The sequence below is a fragment of the Erpetoichthys calabaricus genome, chromosome 17 (genome assembly GCF_900747795.2).
Source record: "Erpetoichthys calabaricus chromosome 17, fErpCal1.3, whole genome shotgun sequence".
Taxonomy (NCBI): Eukaryota; Metazoa; Chordata; class Cladistia; order Polypteriformes; family Polypteridae; genus Erpetoichthys; species Erpetoichthys calabaricus.
Window position 1 is genome coordinate 33,681,706 of NC_041410.2, and position 19,541 is coordinate 33,701,246.

Genomic DNA, 19,541 nt, shown 5'->3' on the forward strand with positions numbered 1-19,541 from the left:
GTCCACCCATGCAAGCAGCTTCCTGTTAAAGTTAAATCACAAAGCCAGTTCATAGATGGGAAAAATATATTTATTAACATATATGTGTAGTCACTTGTTCATGGAAGAAGATGACTGACTGAAGTGGGAACACTTCTTAAGTTCACTTATCAATTACTGAAGTATGTGATTAATTTCATTTCTCATGTCCCTAATGATAAACAGGACCCTTGGAGTCAGGATTCTGATACACTGGATTATACTGGTTCTCTTCTTAATACCTAACCTTGTACTAAAGTATCAGCCGGACTGGGTCACAGGCTTTAATTAGAATACCTTCTATGAGTGCTAAAGGTAAAGGCTAACAGTTAACAGTTACAGCTGCCAGGACATTAGGTATTCTGTGTAATCAATATATAATTTACAAATAAAATGGAAGGGTGGGTAGATGTGTGGAATAACTGGGAATTTTATGTTACAGAATAAGTTATAAAACATAAACAAATTAAATCAAATTTAGAATGGCTGTTATGCATGTTCCTTTACAATATAACACAAATCCAGTCCTGATTTGGAGAAGAAATACCATCTGGTTGAATGCTCGGAAAGCAAAACTTCTCATCCATTTTTAGAATTTTTCTTCTTATTTCAATTACAAATTGCAGTCATACAGAATGTCTGTCCAGACCCAACAAATATTTACATCAGCTAACACTTCCACACTACAGTTTGCACATTTTCTTTAATGGAAGCAGATTGCAAGATTCAGCATGAAAGTGACAACTAAGATTTTTGTTCAGACTATTCAGAGAGTCCAGTTTCTAATGGCAGGCCATATCAGCATAGGTACAGTCATGTGGGACATACTCGTTTTATATTTTCTTTAAGCTTTAAGATGTTTCTGTGTGATGCCAGTGCTTCAGCAGCCACACCTGTGAGTGACATTTAACTCTGTCATCTCTTCATTTTCCTTGCCCACAATTTCAAAATAATGGGCATTGCAGCCTATTACAGGAATATCTGGCAGCTGATACCCACCATGGATAAGGTGCCAGTCCATTGTAGGCTAAGTTCCCCTAAACAATAGTACTTACTTATTAAGTGTTCAGTTAAATTAACAAAGACATGTTTGAGGTATGAGAGAAGAAAGATCACACTACTGTATCTTAAAATAACATTTTTCATAAAAATGTGGTGTCACTTACGGCAAACACAGTAAATAAAATATATTACATATTTTTTTATTGAAGCTTTTTTTGTGAATGGTTTATCTACTGTTTGAGAAGTTTGCTCTAAGAATGGCTGCTGTGTTAAACGTTCACGTTCAGCTCTTTTTTCTTGCAGTAACACAGTGTGATGATCAACCTGCTAAATCTGAGCCTGAGAAGTGGCCTCCAAGCTGGGTCACTAGTGTCTTATTTAGCAAACTCAGGACACCACTGTACAATGCAGCTGTGGATTTGGTTAAAATGTACAGACCCTCAAATGAGACTGAAGAAGAGTTCAATGAGGTGATGAAACCGGTTTATGATAAATTGTGGTAGGTAACTAGCTAAAATAAAAAACAATAACTGAAGTTTAAATGCAATCAAATGGAGGAGACAGTTATGGCATATGAATGTATACTGACAATAAGTAATGAAATGTCATGTGTCCCAGACAAACTCATCCCACACTATCCTGGTCACATTGTGTTCCGTTAAGCATTGTTTGCCATCTTCCACTTACACACAGTGCACATGCTTGGCAGCCATTTTTAGTCAGAGAAAGGATATCCAGACAATGCCCTTTGCGGAAAAAAGGTTGGGTATTTTTCAAGTTGAAGTCATTTTTGCACAATCATGGTATATATTAATTTGCCACGTGAAATTGCACTGTAAAGTGAAGTTCATTTTACACATTTAAAGCTATAACCAGCACACTCTTGTCATTAAAAAGGAAGTGAAGGGTACTGGGGTATCCATTATGAAAACAGCCTAAAAACGTACCGAATCCATCCACTCTGAAGTAGCAAAAGTTTTGATTTAAGAAGCGTTTCTGAGTCATGCTTGTGGCAAAGTGCTATCAGTGCATTCTCCCAACTTCTCTCACTCTCTCAAGTCAATAAAAGTAAACTGGAAAAAAATGTGTTTTTTCATAGATTCTTGGTCCTTTTTCTTGATGTAAGGATATGTCTCTTGCTCACTTTGTCTGCTTACAGAGGGTGTTATCCCCTCACCAAGTTATATTCTGCTTCTCCTACTTTGCTTCTGTGATTCTGTTTCTTCAGTGGTTATGTTTTGGCATGGTTTGTAATAGTAGGCAGATGCGCACTCAAAAAATATGGTTATTCTTCCCTAAATGGGGCCTGCTTTTCACCTGTTACATTCTGTATTGTTATTTTACATGGATTACAGAGCGAATAGCATGCAGTGTAGCAGTATACTAAAAAAAGAGCTTCATTCGATCTCTATGAACTACCTGATTACTCTACATTGTATTTTTAATAAAAGCCTTACATTTTTGAAAAAGCCAAGAAAAACCTACATGTCGCACTTTCTGTGGTGTGTCCAGCGCACACATGATAAAAAAATACTCTGAAAATGAAAAAATCAGAGCATATGATTCAAGCACCACAAGCTGATTTTCACATTTTTTAATGCGTGATGGGTCACTCCTGCTGAGAATATGAAAATAAAAGAACTGAGGGCAACGTTTTTGAATGAGAAAATGTGTTCATCCCAATCATTTCATAAATACGTGGGTAGAACATGCAGACTCCATGTGCCGACTGCTGTGCTGTGAGGCCTAAAGTCTTTTTCACAAAGGGGTCCCCGCTTCCCATAGGCTCCATTATAAAATTCGATAGTGGGCTAGTTATTTTTTAAAATTTTTGAAATAGGCTTCACTTTATAACACAATTTAATGTTGTAAATTATTATATATACCATGATAATGAGTAAATCACTTTGACTTGAAAAATGGCAAACTTTTTCTTTAACTGGAAAATTAATAAGGTGCCCATCATTTTATACAGCTGACTACAGCCTTAACAGCAAAAGTGTTTACTTTTTTAATTAGGAACGTTATGACTCTGAAACTGTTTACAAAGCAAAGTAAACTATGGATGAATTTATACCTGTTGGACCTCCAGGAATTAAAATTTTCTCCATCCAAATCATAATTGAAAATTTTTAGAAGATGACAAAATCTTCTGCAAAATGTGCCTTTTGAACCAGTTCCTTGTTGACTAAGGAACTTTAAACACTGAAAACAGAACAAAAGATAAAAGTAGGCATAACTGTCAAATTTGTCATGAAGTCCTAGGAATACAGAAAGCTAATAACAAAGCACAAGATGAGGATGTGGGAGTGTAGTCATAGAGTGACGTAGAGCCTACACCATCTGGTCATGTCCGACCGTATTTAGTAAATGAAACAATCAAGCAAGAAGATACCAAAGGCCTTGGTGCTGTTGTCATATTCTAACTGTCCTCTGCTCTTTGAGTACCTTTCTTAAGTTAATGCTGAACATCTTCTCATGACTGCCATACTAACTGAACCCAATGATCTTTTCTTATTTCCAGGTCTATCATTAACACAAGGCTGTTTCTTCTTACATTTTTTGCATTTGCCTATGGCGTAACTACTACAGGTGAAAGAATTGATACACTTTGGGAATCTGCAAGCCCTGAATTTAAGTCATCATGGAATAATTTCTTTGACCAGTTCTTGTCCAAAAATGCAACAAGAACAAACCAAAATGCAATGTGAAAAAAGACAAGGAGTGAATGTACCCTCCGCTGGAAGGCGTTTTTTGCCAGCTTTCTTGGTATTTTGTCCTGTTTTAAATAATAAATACAATTCTTGGGCCCCAACATGTAGACTTTTCATGTTTAAAACACAGTAATAAACTGTGCAGAGTATCCATTCTTGTGTTTTGTTGTATCATAGGCTAATTGATCTGTAGGTGAGCTGGTGATCCAAAAAGATACAAGTTAGAAAAGGTACACCTGGCATAACATTTGGGTGCCTTCAATGACTTACTTAACTGATTTGGAAGTTGAAACATATTTTATTTATTTACTTTACAAATTATTTTTACTTTGTGAAATATTTAGTAACAATGAGTTACAGTGCATCTGGAAAGTATTCACATCACTTTTTCCAAATTTTGTTATGTTACAGCCTTATTCCAAAATGGATTAAATTCATTTTTTCCTCAGAATTCTACATACAACACCCCATAATGACAACATGAAAAAAGTTTACTTGAAGTTCTTGCAAATTTATTAAAAATAAAAAATTGAGAAAGCACAAGTACATAAGTATTCACAGCCTTTGCCGTGAAGCTCAAAATTGAGCTCAGGTGTGGTAAATTCAGTTGACTGGACATGATTTGGAAAGGCACACACCTGTCTATATAAGGTCCCACAGTTGACAGTTGATGTCAGAGCACAAACCAAGCATGAAGTCAAAGGAATGTCTGTAGACCTCCGAGACAGGATTGTCTCGAGGCACAAATCTGGGGAAGGTTACAGAAAAATTTCTGCTGCTTTGAAGGTCCCAATGAGCACAGTGGCCTCCATCATCCGTAAGTGGAAGAAGTTCGAAACCACCAGGACTCTTCCTAGAGCTGGCCGGCCATCTAAACTGAGCGATTGGGGGAGAAGGGCCTTAGTCAGGGAGGTGACCAAGAACCCGATGGTCACTCTGTCAGAGCTGCAGAGGTCCTCTGTGGAGAGAGGAGAACCTTCCAGAAGGACAACCATCTCTGCAGCAATCCACCAATCAGGCCTGTATGGTAGAGTGGCCAGACAGAAGCCACTCCTTAGTAAAAGGCAAGAAAATTCTCTGGTCTGATGAATCAAAGATTGAGCTCTTTGGTGTGAATGCCAGGAGTCACGTTTGGAGGAAACCAGGCACCATCCCTACAGTGAAGCATGGTGGTGGCAGCATCATGCTGTGGGGATGTTTTTCAGCGGCAGGGACTGGGAGACTAGTCAGGATAAAGGGAAAGATGACTGCAGCAATGTACAGAGACATCCTGGATGAAAACCTGCTCCAGAGCGCTCTTGACCTCAGACTGGGGCGACGGTTCATCTTTCAGCAGGACAACGACCCTAAGCACACAGCCAAGATATCAAAGGAGTGACTTCAGGACAACTCTGTGAATGTCCTTGAGTGGCCCAGCCAGAGCCCAGACTTGAATCCGATTGAACATCTCTGGAGAGATCTTAAAATGGCTGTGCACCGACGCTTCCCATCCAACCTGATGGAACTTGAGAGGTGCTGCAAAGAGAAATGGGCGAAACTGGTCAAGGATAGGTGTGCCAAGCTTGTGGCATCATATTCAAAAAGACTTGAGGCTGTAATTGCTGCCAAAGGTGCATCGACAAAGTATTGAGCAAAGGCTGTGAATACTTATGTACATGGGATTTCTCAGTTTTTTTATTTTTAATAAATTTGCAAAAACCTCAAGTAAACTTTTTTCACATTGTCATTATGGGGTGTTGTGTGCAGAATTCTGAGGAAAAAATTAATTTAATCCATTTTGGGATAAGGCTGTAACATAACAAAATGTGGAAAAAGTGATGCGCTGTGAATACTTTCCGGATGCACTGTATATTGAAAAGTACCACCAATAATAAACTGTAATTACAGGTGTTAGTAGAGTACATATAATACATGTTATTTAATAGTATTTTACAATGTCATGTAGCTACAACTCAAACCTAAGCAGACTGCGTTCACAGACCCCACATTCCAACTCATGTGATTGCATCAGAAACTCTTATTAGTTGCGGTCGTGAAGGGTCTTTGGCTAAATATTTTTTTTTCTCTTAAACATAACATTTTTAAAAGTCGATCCCAACAGAGAGTTAAAATCTAAGTCCGCCCATAAAAGCAGCTGATCTAATATTAGTAATAATAACACTAGAAAAATGAAGAGTGTAAAACACTAGGGGTTGCTGTTGCACCTTAAACCCAACAGACAGACGTTCAGGACACAGGATAAAAGCAATCAGAAGTATTTTAATGCTTCTTCTTTTAAGTAGTGCCTCCGAAGCACCCCAGCCAAAATAAACAGGCAATTAAATAAACAATAATTCACCACAATACTCTTTCCTCCACATCTCCCAGTGAGCTCTGTCCTACACCTGCCGACTCTGGCTCGCTTACTTGGTCTCCAACAGTCCTTTATATAGTTCTTGACCCGGGTCAGGTGGAGAATTGGCTTTTTTTTCAGCCCGGAAGTACTTTGGGGCTCCCGTCCTCGTGACTTAAGAGTACTTCCTCCGGTCCTCTCACAGCTCCTCCTGGCAGCCCCCACAGTACCCAACAGGGCTGAGAAACCATACTCCAAGTCCCAGGATGACCTGCGGGAATCCAGGGCACCATTAGACTCCAGGGGAGCTGCCATCTAGCATTTTGGGGGAGGCAGTGTCCTGGAAAAGCTGCCTTCCCCCATCCTTCCATCTCAGGGGCGTCCCGGCCAGGATAAGCTGCTGGCAGTTCACCACAAGAGAAAGAGAGAAGAAACGCAGAAGAAGAATGAGATAATATATACACAAAATAAAGCATATTTAAAAAAAGAAAAGAAAAATAGGTAACAGAAAGCAAAAAAAGTTAATATACTAAAAAAAGAAAAAAATCAATAAGTAAACTAATTGAAATGACGAAGAAACAGGTACTCTATTAAAAAGGGCAAGTTAGTAATACTTGAAAATCAAGAGTAATAGATTACTGAAAAATATTGTCACTAATACAGATATAGATAATTAGTCATTATTGATAATCATTGCCTACTTTGAATTAAACACTATTTGCCACCAATCTGGTTAAGACTACTTAAGTTGCTCTTACTTATTAACCATTATATACTGTATTACTTATAACTTTGGATGCATTACAAAGAAACTAATTTCCAGTGTATTGCTCTTCATTGTGGGGTTCTGTTCAGGTTTTGAACAGAGCTGGGAACAGATTGTTTAATTTTCCTTGGCTTTTTCAGAAGAGTTAAATGTGGTCAGTGTGCAGCACTCTCAGCTTGGCAAGGATAAGCAGGCCATATCTTATACCTGCTGCATGTCGCTTTTGTTAAATCTAATCACTTGTTCCTGCAAAAAAAGTCCATGAAAAATATAAATTCAATTAGTCTCAGAAAGAATTCCTGCCTTTTCTCTATCAAGGAAAAACTTTTTTCTTTCTTATGGATCCATATTACTAACCGAGAATGGTAAACCGGATATGGATGCAGGTACATGCCCATGGACGCAGGAGACATAGTGCGCAGGCGCCACAGAAAAACGAGGAATCAGCCCCAGAGTGAAACGGAAGAGACTACGAAAGACACAGCCACACAAACAAGAGGAGTCAGCTCTCCACCCCAGAGTGAAACGGGACAGACTACGGAGTCGACAAAGGTTCACAAATCAAACCCGAAAGCGGTAACGATACAGCCCCACACCCCAGAGTAAAACGGGACAGACTACAGAGTCCACAAAAGTCCACAACACACAGCATAATCAAAGCCGAGATGGTACGGAAAGCACAGGCGCCTACAACGTGCTATACACCGCCAACAACGAAAGAGCTCAACTAACAGAAATAAGAAATAAAGCAACAAGCCCAGAGAATATGGAACCCTAAACGTCCACACCACACAGCAGAGGCAAACCCGACATAGTACGGAAGGTACAGGCGCCTACACAGCATAGTGAAACCCGACATGGTATGGAAGGCGCATGTGTCACCGCCATATTGTGAGTGGCACTACTGCGGAGTGAAGGCGCAGGCGTCACCGCCATATTGTGAGTGGCACTACTGCGGAGTGAAGTTAGAAATAATGTGCTGCTTGGGATTGTACAAACCGCTGAACGCTTTACATCAAATTCAAACACAATACAGCTCAACGATACAAACACGAGCCCACCTGGGAAAGATCAATGTACGCAGGCACCTACAACGCACGTCTGAAACTGCGGAAGCAAAGCAGGCACGGGTTCAAAACGAACGAGCTCGACTGACGGATATACAAACACGAGCCCGCCTGGATAAACTCAATGAACACAGGCGCCTACAACGCGCGTCTGAAATGCCGCGGGGAAAGCGGGCTCGGCTCCAAAACGAACGAGCTCGACTAATGTATTTCAGGATACCCAACGCCGGGGGTAGGTGAGTATCATATAAGAGCTCACCCATCAAAAAACACTCAGTCGTGTAGTACACACAGATCATGTGCTCTCAGCACATATAAAGCGTATAAGGACAATACGGAGAGTAGAGACCCAAAGGCATTGGAGAGAAAAAAAGGCAGATAACAGATTATGAAAGCAGTGGAATTCGAAAGGCTCCAACAAACGATGGCGCGATACACATGCAGAGAAAGGTACAGAATATGAAAGCAGTAAAATCCAAAAGTATTGTAGCGTCCCAGCCAGGTTGAGGGCTGTTTGGTTTTAAGTGACTGTTAGGTCCGATGGAGGGAGGGCGGAGTACAGCACGGAAGACTGATAGCGGGGTATTGATTGATGCGGTAAGGGGGGGTGTTGGAGAGGGTGCTAGAAAGTACGGGCATTGTCACAATGTGTCTCCAAACAAAATTGTTTTTAATGAAGCTTTAAAGTAAAAGTGCAAATAATGAAATTGAAACAATTCCAAAGAAAAAAAAAATTTAAATTGTATATCAGATTAACCAAACACGGGGGTTGGTGAGCGAAGCGAGCAGGGGGCAAAGCCCACCAGTTTCATCAGATTTGACAATGAAAAGATGTGGCAAATGATTCCCTGGTAAGCAATAAAGTCTTTCAATTTCTGGCTTTTCCATCCTAAATGTTTTTGCTAAAAAGTCAGAAATAGATTTAGCAGGACTACTAAATGTATAGTAGTTTTTAAATATTCTGGTATACCAAGAAAATTATTTTTCTTTCTTTCCATGTCTTACATTAATGTTATTTTATTCTGAAGGGATTTACATTCGTTTTCCAGGGCTGTTTACTGAATGTCTAAAGAGTGCAACTGATGTTCAACTGATTCTACACCAGATGTTAATGTATCTTTAAGATATATTTCAGATTTTTTAAAACTGAATTTGCTTTTAATTTTACTCCTGTGATTCTTAAATTCTTTCATTACAATATCAAATGTTTAATTAAAACTTTCTTTCATTTTCTAAAGATTATGGTCTATGCTCATGAGTATATCTGAGAAGGTTTGTTTTGAAAAAACAATATATGAAAAAAACTATATATATATATATATATATATATATATATATATATATATATATATATATATATATATATATATATATATATTGTCACAGGAGGCTGGAGGACAGACCCAGCCGGGATGCCTGGAAGGACCGGGAGGTGAAGTATTCGTCCTCCGGGCCACGAGGGAGCAACCGCCCTGGATCGGGAGAGGACCACGGGAGAGGACCATGGGAGAGGAGCAAGGGAGCTCAAGCCCGTTGGGGCCCGTGGCCACTGCCAGGGGGCACCCCGAGCCTCATGGAACTCGGGAAACGTGCACTTCCGCCACACCATGGGAAGATCCATCCAGGGACGCCCAGAGTGCTTCCAGGTGCAAGAGCAGCACTTCCGCCACACCAGGAAGTGCTGCCAGAAGGACGTCCAGGTGAGATTAAAAGGGGCCGCCTCCCTACAATCAGGGAGCTGGAGTCGGGAGTGGGAGCAGGACGAGGCTCCTGTGGAGAGAGGAATGGCGGCCCATGGTCAGTGAGAGACAGACCCGGAGGAAAGGTGATTAGTGCTGGGAGCACAGTGTGCTGTGCGGGACTGTGTTGTGGAAGAAGATTAATAAACGTGTGCATTTGTATAAAGATGTGGTGTCTGTCTGATGGTGTCCGGGCATGTCTCACAATATATATATATATATATATATATATATATATATATATATATATATATATATATATATATATATATAGTGGCAGATTGCTGGGGTTCTTACCTGGCCGGGATGCCTGGAGGGACCGGAAAGGGACTTGAATAGAATCCGGATCACGAGGGGGCAGCTGCCCTGGGCTAGGAGAGGACCATGGGAGAAGAGTAAAGAGGATTTAATTCATTGGGACCTGTGGCCACCGCCAGGGGGCGCCTCAAGACTCGTGGGACCCAGAGAACTGTCACTTCTGCCACACCATGCAAGATGGCAGATAAACCTGCCAGGGACCCCCGGAGTGCTTCCGGTGCAAAGGGCAGCACTTCCGCCACACCAGAAAGTGCTGCCGTAAGGTTGTCACCATCCACCTGGAGCACATCCGGGCGGGAATAAAAGGTGCCACCTTCCTACAGTCTTAGAGCCAGAGTCGGGAGTGGGAGTAGGACAAAGCTCCCAGGATGAGACAGGTGACCAAGGACTGAGAGAAAGAAGCCCATATTGTGGTGATTAATTGCTGTGTGCATTGTGTGGTGTTTGGGACTGAAAACCTGTGTTTATTTGGAAGAAATAAACGTGTGCTCACGTGTGCGCACGCCTGTATTACCGCCTGAGAAAATTAAAGGTATATTACAGACGTACAAGCCAGCGGACATACAAGACAGTATTGGTCACAGAAAATTAAAGACGCACAATACACTGTGAATATACTGTGAATTTCCCATTGGGATTAATAAAGTATCTATCTATCTATCTATCTATCTATCTATCTATCTATCTATCTATCTATCTATCTATCTATCTATCTATCTATCTATCTATCTATCTATCTATCTATCTATCTATCTATCTATCTATCTATCTATCTATCTATCTATCTATCTATCTACACGGCGGCAGCCCACGAAGAACGGTCAGCTCAGCAAGTAAATATCAACAAAAGAAAGGCTGAAAGAAAGAAAAATACGACCAACAAAAAGAATGAGGTCAAAGTCCCTTGCCATTTAATATAGACTGTTCCTACTAATGTTTATGCACTACTGTTCTAGCGCCCGTTATTGTAATGGGCTAAATGACTAGTATATATATATATATATATATATATATATATATATATATATATATATATATATATATATATATATATATATATATATATATATATATATATTTTGAGCCCTGGCCACGTTTATTTCCAAATAAATAAAGTCCCACACAGCACACAGCGTTCCCAACACCAATCACCCTCCTCATGAGCTTCTCTTTCAGTCTCTGTGAGCTGCCTTTCCTCTCCTCACGGGAGCTTCGTCCTACTCCTGCTCCCAACTTTAGCTCCTTGTTTGGAGGAAGGCGGCCCCTTGTATTTCCACCCGGATGTGCTCCAGGTGCCTGATGACACTCTTCCGGCAGCACTTCCTGGTGTGGTGGAAGTGCTGCCCTTGCACCCGGAAGCACTCCGGGCGTCCCTGGAAGGTCCTTCCTCCACCTTCCCAGGTGTGGCAGAAGTGTCGATCTCCCAGGCTCCACAACACTCGGGTTGCCCCCTGGCAGTGTCCACGGGCCCCAGTGGGCTTGAGCCTCCTTGCTCTATTTCCCGTGGTCCCCTCAAGCATCCAGGGCAGTTGCCTCCTGGTCCTTCCAGGTGTCCCGGCTAGGTCTGACCCCCAGCCTCCTGTGACAATATATAAATATATGTATATATACTGTATATATATATACTAGGGGGCTTTTCCCCCTGCTCACTTCACTCGCCAACCCCTGTGTTTGGTTTTCCGGATACACACTTTTAAGATTTTTTTTTCTTTGAATTGTTGCTATTTCATTAGTTTCACTTTTATTTCAGAACTTCTGTAAAAACAATATTGTTGAATTTCCCCTTGGGATAGATCTATCTATCTATCTATCTATCTATCTATCTATCTATCTATCTATCTATCTATCTATCTATCTATCTATCTATCTATCTATCTATCTATCTATCTATCTATCTATCTATCTATCTATCTATTTGTAATCTTGCGTGTCCCAATATGCTGAATCTTTTTAATGAGGTCAGGACAGGTTTCTCTGTTTGGAATTTCAGCACAGACAAAACGATCTACATCATCAGCAGTTAATCATTTTTTTTTTACAAAGTAAAAAGTAAGTAGAGTTCTGCATTGGACTTCTGTCTGTAAAGTCGTGCTGTTTTCCTCTCACAGTTCCAAAAGTACATGTGGTTACCAAGGTGATACCCCAGCTTTTATCTAGGTTTTTGTACAAGGGCTAGACAGAACGTTTTTGACTCCTGGGGTAAATTTAGCTTTTTAAATAAGCAGACAGATAAATATATATACACTAACAAAGTAACCAATAAATGCATGTGCGGTAAACTCCATTTTTGAAATTCTCAAGATTCTTTATTTGTCACATGCATAGTTATACAGGACAACACGCAGTGAAATGCATCTTGTTCCGCTTATCAAAAACTGTGCAAAGTTAGAAGAATATCAGTTAGATTAACAAAAAGTCATAGATTGAAAGATAACAGTATAGTAGAACATAATAAATAAGTAAAATTATGTGAATAACGTAGAATTAAGTGTTAAGGTGCAATAGTGTAGTAATTATTGTGCAAAACCAAAGTTATACTGGTGCATAGTTAAATGAGGCAGTTTGTTTGTTTGTGCTGCTGTGATCTTTACTTTCTTTTTTTATATTTTCTAATTTTCCTACTTTCATATCCTTTAAATTTCTGCACATGTGTATAGTGCCATTTTGTTTTATTTTTTTTTTTTGAGCCTTTCTAATTTCCCTGGTTTCATAGTCTCTAACCAGCTCTGCATGTGTTTAGCGCCAACGTTTGTAAACGTCTTTATGAAGTTCTACTTTGTCATTTTACTCATTGTCTTTTAATTCTGAGCCGTACAGTACAATACATAGAACAGAATAAATCCTCAATACAGTATAAAAATAAAAATTCTAGAAGTACAGAGTAGAATTTCACATTAGATAATATCACATAATATGATTTGGATTTGTTTTAAGTCCTGGAGACCTCAGTCATCAAGCTGCCTCTCCCATTTTGCCATTCCACATCTGAAATAGTGCTAATCCGATGAAAGGACCCCTCATTCCCACGTCCCCATTCATCGGGGATAACTTTACCTTAGGCAGGCAATCTACAATTTAAAGAGATTGTTATATTCTTGTGTATTGATACATATGCATTATTTCCACTTTTACTTTAAAAACTTTTGTAAAAACAATACTTGTCCTTTATTTTCGGCCACGTGCCTGGTTACATCTCTTTCTTCTCAGACGTATAATACTGCTCGTGTTGTGAAGGGTGTTGCGGCTGAACGTACACTAAGAATATGCCTTTGGATCATTTGCTGTCTTTTTGCTGCTTGCTAGCTGCCTCTTCTGCCTGTCGCATGTCGTTGTTTTAATAGCTGGGAACACATGATGCTTGCCTGCCAAAAGCAATCCAACAACTGCTAGCTTAGAGGTCTGTTGACTTGTTTTAAATGATGACTCACTGCCTGGTCTCGCGTGATGTTGTAAAAGCAATACCTGTCTTTTATTTCTGGCCCCGGGCATGGTTGAATTCTTTTTTGCAGGATGTATAACGCTGCTTGCGTTCGGTTGGGGTAGCTGCTGTCGTGCTGCCCTTTGATCTTTTTAAAGCCTGTACAGCCGCTTTTTGCTATGGCCCTGGGACAAGCTCTTGGCACCAAATCTCAAGTTTACGGTCCCCGCGAGACGCACCATGGCAAGTCTCCTTGGTCTCGTAGGTCTTTAAAATGTCTTTTGAGATTATCACGTATCGTAGTCTTGCATTTGCTTTCCATTCCAGGATTTTCTTTTATATATATATTCTGATTAATATTGTCCATTAGCTTGTTAGTTAAATTTCTTTTTTGTAGAAAGTTCTTTAAATTGTTGCTTTTACCTTGACTCTTATCAGACCTCTGACTTGGAGCTCAGCTGCTATTAGGCGGTGGACATACTCATTTGTATTCTTCTATTACTTCACCACCATGTAGAGCAGGGCCTGCCAACATCTCATCTTTGCTGAATCTGTGCATGCCTCTTCAGGTCATAACACATCATCTGCTTTGGCTTGGTTTTCTCTTTCTCTTTCAAGGATGCATTGTGGACATATTATGCTTTGAATTTTTTCTTGCATGGTGTTTAAAACAAAAAAAGGCAATGTCTGAAGCATCCATGTCTGACCACACTCACCACATGATGAAACAGCTTGGGATCCTGATTGGCAACCCTCCAGGCAGACAGATGGTCCAGTCCCACCCTCCAGAAATGGTTTTACGTGGGCGTCCCTCAACAGTGAGGATCCTGCGAGCCGAATCACCCTTGGGGAATCGTACCACATGGCTGTAGTGATGTAATAGACGCTCCTTCACAATGCAGGTAATATGCCTCATCCGGGACTTTGGGAGCAACCACTCGTTTGACTCACAGCAAACCAGTGGTACCCAAGGATTCTCTGAAGAGACACAGTACTATAGGAGTCCAGTCTTCATCTCAGGTCACTGGAAGTGTCCATGTCTCACAACCATAAAGCAAGACAGGAAGCACCAAGGACTCTAAAACTCAGACCTTCATCCTTTTGCAAAGATATCGGGAGCACCACCCACCCCTTTCCAGCGACCTCATGACCCCCCATGCTCTCCCAATCTGTCTGCTGACTTCATAGGAAGAGTCGGTAGAGACATGAATGTCACTGCCAAGGTAAGTAAACCTCTCTCTCCACAGACAGACACACTGCTAATGGCTGTGCCCAAGACATCATTAAAGGCCTGGATCTTGGTTTTTATCCAGAACACTCGCAAGCTCAGACACTGAGACTCCTTACTCTGTCTCTCGAGAGCCCCGATCAGAGTCTCCATTGACTCTGCGAACATCACAGCATCATCAACAAAGTCAAGATCAGTGAATCTGTTTTCACCAACAGATGCCCCATAGTCGCTGGACCCCACGACCCTGCCCAACATCCAGTCCGTGCAAGCATTGAACCCAATAATCAACTGGGAAAAATGAAGAGGTTCTGCCTGCACTCTGCACAGTACTCACAGTACCAGTGTACAGGCAGGCCATGATATCCAGCAACCTTGAGGGGATCCCACAAAGTCTCAGGATGTCCCACTGGGCAGCTTGATCAACTGAGTCGAATGCTTTACAAAGTTTGACAAAAGGCTGCAAAGAAACTCTGCTGATATTCTCATTTGCGCTCCATGAGAAACCTCACTGCCAGGATGTGGTTGATGGTGGACTTCTTAGGTGTAAAACCAGACTGCTGTGGTTGCTGGTAGGTGAGCAAGTGATCATGGATCCGATTGGGGATGACCCTAGTAAGGAGCAAGAGCAGTGTTATCCCCCTGTAGTCGCCACAATCCAGGAAATCACCCTTCCCTTTACAGATAGGGACGACAAGTCTTGTTTTCCAGTCAGTTGGGATGACACCCATCTCCCAAATGGAAGCAAAGATTGCTTGCAATGCCAAGGGAAAAAAAACTTACCACCAGTCTGAAATGGTACCAAAACATCCTCCGAGAGCAACAAGGCCTTTTCCAGCATGATGGAGCACCGTGCCATAAGGCAAAAGTGATAACTAAATGGCTTGGGGAATAAAATTTGGATCCATGGCCAGGAAATTACCCAGACCTTAATCCCATTGAGAACTTGTGGTCAATTCTCAAGAGGAGGGTGGACAAACCAAAACCCACAAATTCTGACAAACTCCAAGCATTAATTATGAAAGAATGGGCTGCCATCAGTCAGGATTTTGCTGCCCAGAAGTTCATTGCCAGCATGCCAGGGCAAATTGCAGAGGTCTTGAAAAAGAAGGGCCAACACTGCAAATATTGACTCTTTGCATAAACTTAATGTAATTGTCAATAAAAGCCTTTGAAACATATTAAATGCTTGTAATTATACTTCAATATACCATAGAAACATCTGACAAAAAGATCTAAAAACACTGAAGAAGTGAACTTTGTGAAAACCAGCACTTGTGTCATTCTCAAAACTTTTGGCCATGATTGTACTTATTCTGAATTTTTGTTTGCATTTCATCAAGCTTCACTTCACTCACACAAGATATGTATGATACATCCCTTACTGAATACTGTAGAATTGAACATTTATGGGCAGCTTCCTGAGTATTGTTTGATTTCTTTATATTGTAATCATTTTTGGCCATGTAAAGTACTTCAAAATAATGTTCTCCATAAAAAGTTACTTTACAGAATAAAGACGTACATATTTTGAAAACAGCCACACCAAATGAGTAAAACTTTCTTGACCAAAGCTTTGTTTCTGAAAAAAAAAAACATTCAATTTATTCAAAAACTCAGATCTTTCCACTTGAGTCTTTCCAGTAGAAGACATCATGTTATAATAAACATGACTTTTGGGAAAGAATCTGAAATTTGACTTCTCGATAATCAAAGCTTTCTCCCCTTTGTTTATACATTGCGTTTGTCTAAAGCATACACCGGAGAGGACACAAAGAGGTAATCATTACCCAGTGGGTGGCTTGGAGCCATCGTTTAACTGCTAACCTCAGCGTTCGAGAGGCATAATGTAGTTATCACATTCAAGTCTGAACTGCTAGCATTTACTGTTCATTTGCAATACAAGAGACCTGAGAGATCCTATCTTAAAATTAAGGTAAGTGTGTGGGGATTGGGTCTTCAAATCGTAGTTCCCTTTACTAGTGATCAGGGATGTTTAACTGCTTACCAATGATTTACCTTAACTAAATCTTTCCTTCAGATTAAATCAGATTATTCCTACATAGCTTTCTTTGTTGAAAATGCAGATAGGAAACATACATTGGTTTACAAATGCAAAATACTAACAGAAAGTATATAAGTATACTCTATCTATCTATCTATCTATCTATCTATCTATCTATCTATCTATCTATCTATCTATCTATCTATCTATCTATCTATCTATCTATCTATCTGCCTACCTGCCTGCCTGTCCATCCGTCCGTCTGTCCGTTTTTCATTGCATTAGCTGTAGTCTTATGAACTTGAGTCTGTTTCTTTCAAGTAAATTCATTATAAAGTGTACATGTAGCAAATGGTGTTGTGGTATAGCGGGTCCACAGCTCATGTCAAAAGGGCCAGTTTTAAATAAAGGGAGACAGGGGGCATGGTAAGTGTGGTGAATTCGTTGATGCGGGCGATTCTCACTTAAGTTCACAGGTGAGGAGTCGTCCGCATCCGTAATTGTTCCTGGGAGCTGTTGATTGCCACAGCTGATCCACGTCCCCGTAATATTAAATAGAAGCGCGAGGCGGCTAATAGGGAAGAAAGACAAAAAGTAAAAGAAAAGAAGGTTGCTGGAGTGAGAAAGCAGGAAACAGTGTGGAGGAAGCTGGTGTGTGTGTGAGAGAGTGAGAGAGTGAGAGAGAGCGAGCGCAGGCTCACAGGCAGCTGGACAGTTGAGCCCTAGCGGGGTGTTTGGCCAACACCGAGGGCAGTTGGTAGTGGTAGTGGTCATCTGAGCATTGTGAAGAGTGGGAGTGACCAGCGAGAAGGATGGCTCGCCGTTAAATACAGCAGGAGTCGAGAGGCTTGGGTGATGGATTCTCCGATGTGAGCGTCCTGGTCATTGGGGAAAAACCTAAGTCTCGGTCTGAAGAGTGCTAAACCGAAGCCAGGGATTGGGAAGCCTCCAGACAAGATGAGCGGAGAGAAGGTCAGCTGCAGGAAGGGCGACTCCCCTGTTGAGAAGCTCAATGGGAGAAGCAGGGGAGCCGCCAGGTAAAAGAAGACACCGGGCTTTGTGTTTTTAAAGGACTGCTTCCAGCATTGTTTTTAACCTCGGTTCAAAGGATTTATTTATTGTTTTAACCTCCACTTCACAACTGTTTTATTGGATTATTTATTGAAGATTTAAGGATTTGATTGACACTGCACTATTTATTTGGACACTGTTTTGATTTGTTTTTTTAAATAAAAGCACTTTACACTTTTTTACACCATCCCCTTGCTCCATTTGTTGTGCCTCACTGCAGAGCTCATCTGTGACATTACTGATGGTGACGGGTTCAAGGGCTCCCGGAAGCAAGATGGGAGCATGGAGCAGAACCCGCATCGTCACAGGTGTACTATGTAGAGATGACAAACTTACACCTCATCCTGCGATGAATGTTTTTGCATATTTTGAATCAGATATTGGTTCCTGCCTTGTGCCCTGTGTTGGCTGGGATTGGCTCCAGCAGACCCCTGTGACCCTGTGTTCGGATTCAGCGGGTTGGAAAATGGATGGATGGATGGATGTTCTTGTTATTTTGCCAGCATTTTAAAAGCATTGGGTCCCAGGTGCTGCCATTTTATAACCATCTTTGCTTAGTCACAGCCATGTTGTAAATGTAGCTGTTGTCGATCACGTGATATGGTGCATCATATGCTGCACTTGGTCATCTTTCTCAAACCTGCAGTACATAAGATGGTGGTGCTCAGTAGCATGCATCTGAGTGTGGACTGAAGATTAAACACTGATAAATCACCAGTGAACGTTATGGACAAGAAAAACAAGGTGGTATTTAGATTGCTTCTATGGTATCCTTGTTTATGATTTTGGTTTGGTGATCTGATTTTAGTGCACAGCTTTGACTATTCTTTTGTTCTTTTGGTTTTGACTATTCTTTTGAACCCTGGCAAGAAATTGACCAGTTCTTTCCTGCCATTCTGGCGTTACCCATGTTGGGTTCTTTCTGCAGTTTTAAAAACCTACACACCAACTGGTTTACAAGCACAGCCAAAACATTACTAGTATTACTAATAGCTATTAGTGCTTGAAATGACTGATTTTTAATTTATTATGCACATATTATTGCAAAGCCCCATTTTCAGCAGCCATTACTTCAGTGTCCTAATGGTCAACTCCTTTAGCTTGTTCTTAATTAATCATCTTAATTCAATATTAGAACAACCTTTGTAATTGCATTAGAATGGCTGAAGCTTGTTATTCTGTTCACTTGGGTTGCAAGGTGCTGACATTCCTAAAGTTCAGTTCTGGGTTTAAAAATGGCCAAAATGAAAGAATCTTCTCAAGAATAAAGAATAAAGGTTATTCCATGATGGCTGTTGAAAACAGGAGCTTTGCAGTCGTTTGTGAATAAAAAATGAAAAACCTGTCAATAAAATCCATTAGCAGCTCTAGTAATATCTTGGGTGTGTTTTTAAATCATTTTAATGGTGTCTTAATAAAAAATACATTGGTTTCTATCAGAAGCATCACAATTTCCGAATGATTTTAAACTTTTGAATGCTAGTGTATATGCCTTATGTGTTGATTTAACACTGGCCATTTTGTTCTGTACATGTCCTGTAAATTTGCAGAAATAATAAGCTCTAGACGCACACTAACCGATGATCTTGCACAAATTTGTTGCCTGTTTTATTTTAAGTTTAGGGTTTGATGTGAACCCAAAGGATTTAGGGACCAGTCTGTTTCCATTTTTTTTAATGTAATCCTATTTACAAATCTTAATTACACATGACAACAAATTAAACTAAACTTATACTAATCAAATTGCCTTGATGAACTATATGTTGTACCAAGGTGGGCACTCTTTTCTTTTCTGAGTCATTCACAAAGTAATCATGTTTTTAGTTGACATGGCCTGTAATGACATCTGAAACTGTTTTTTCA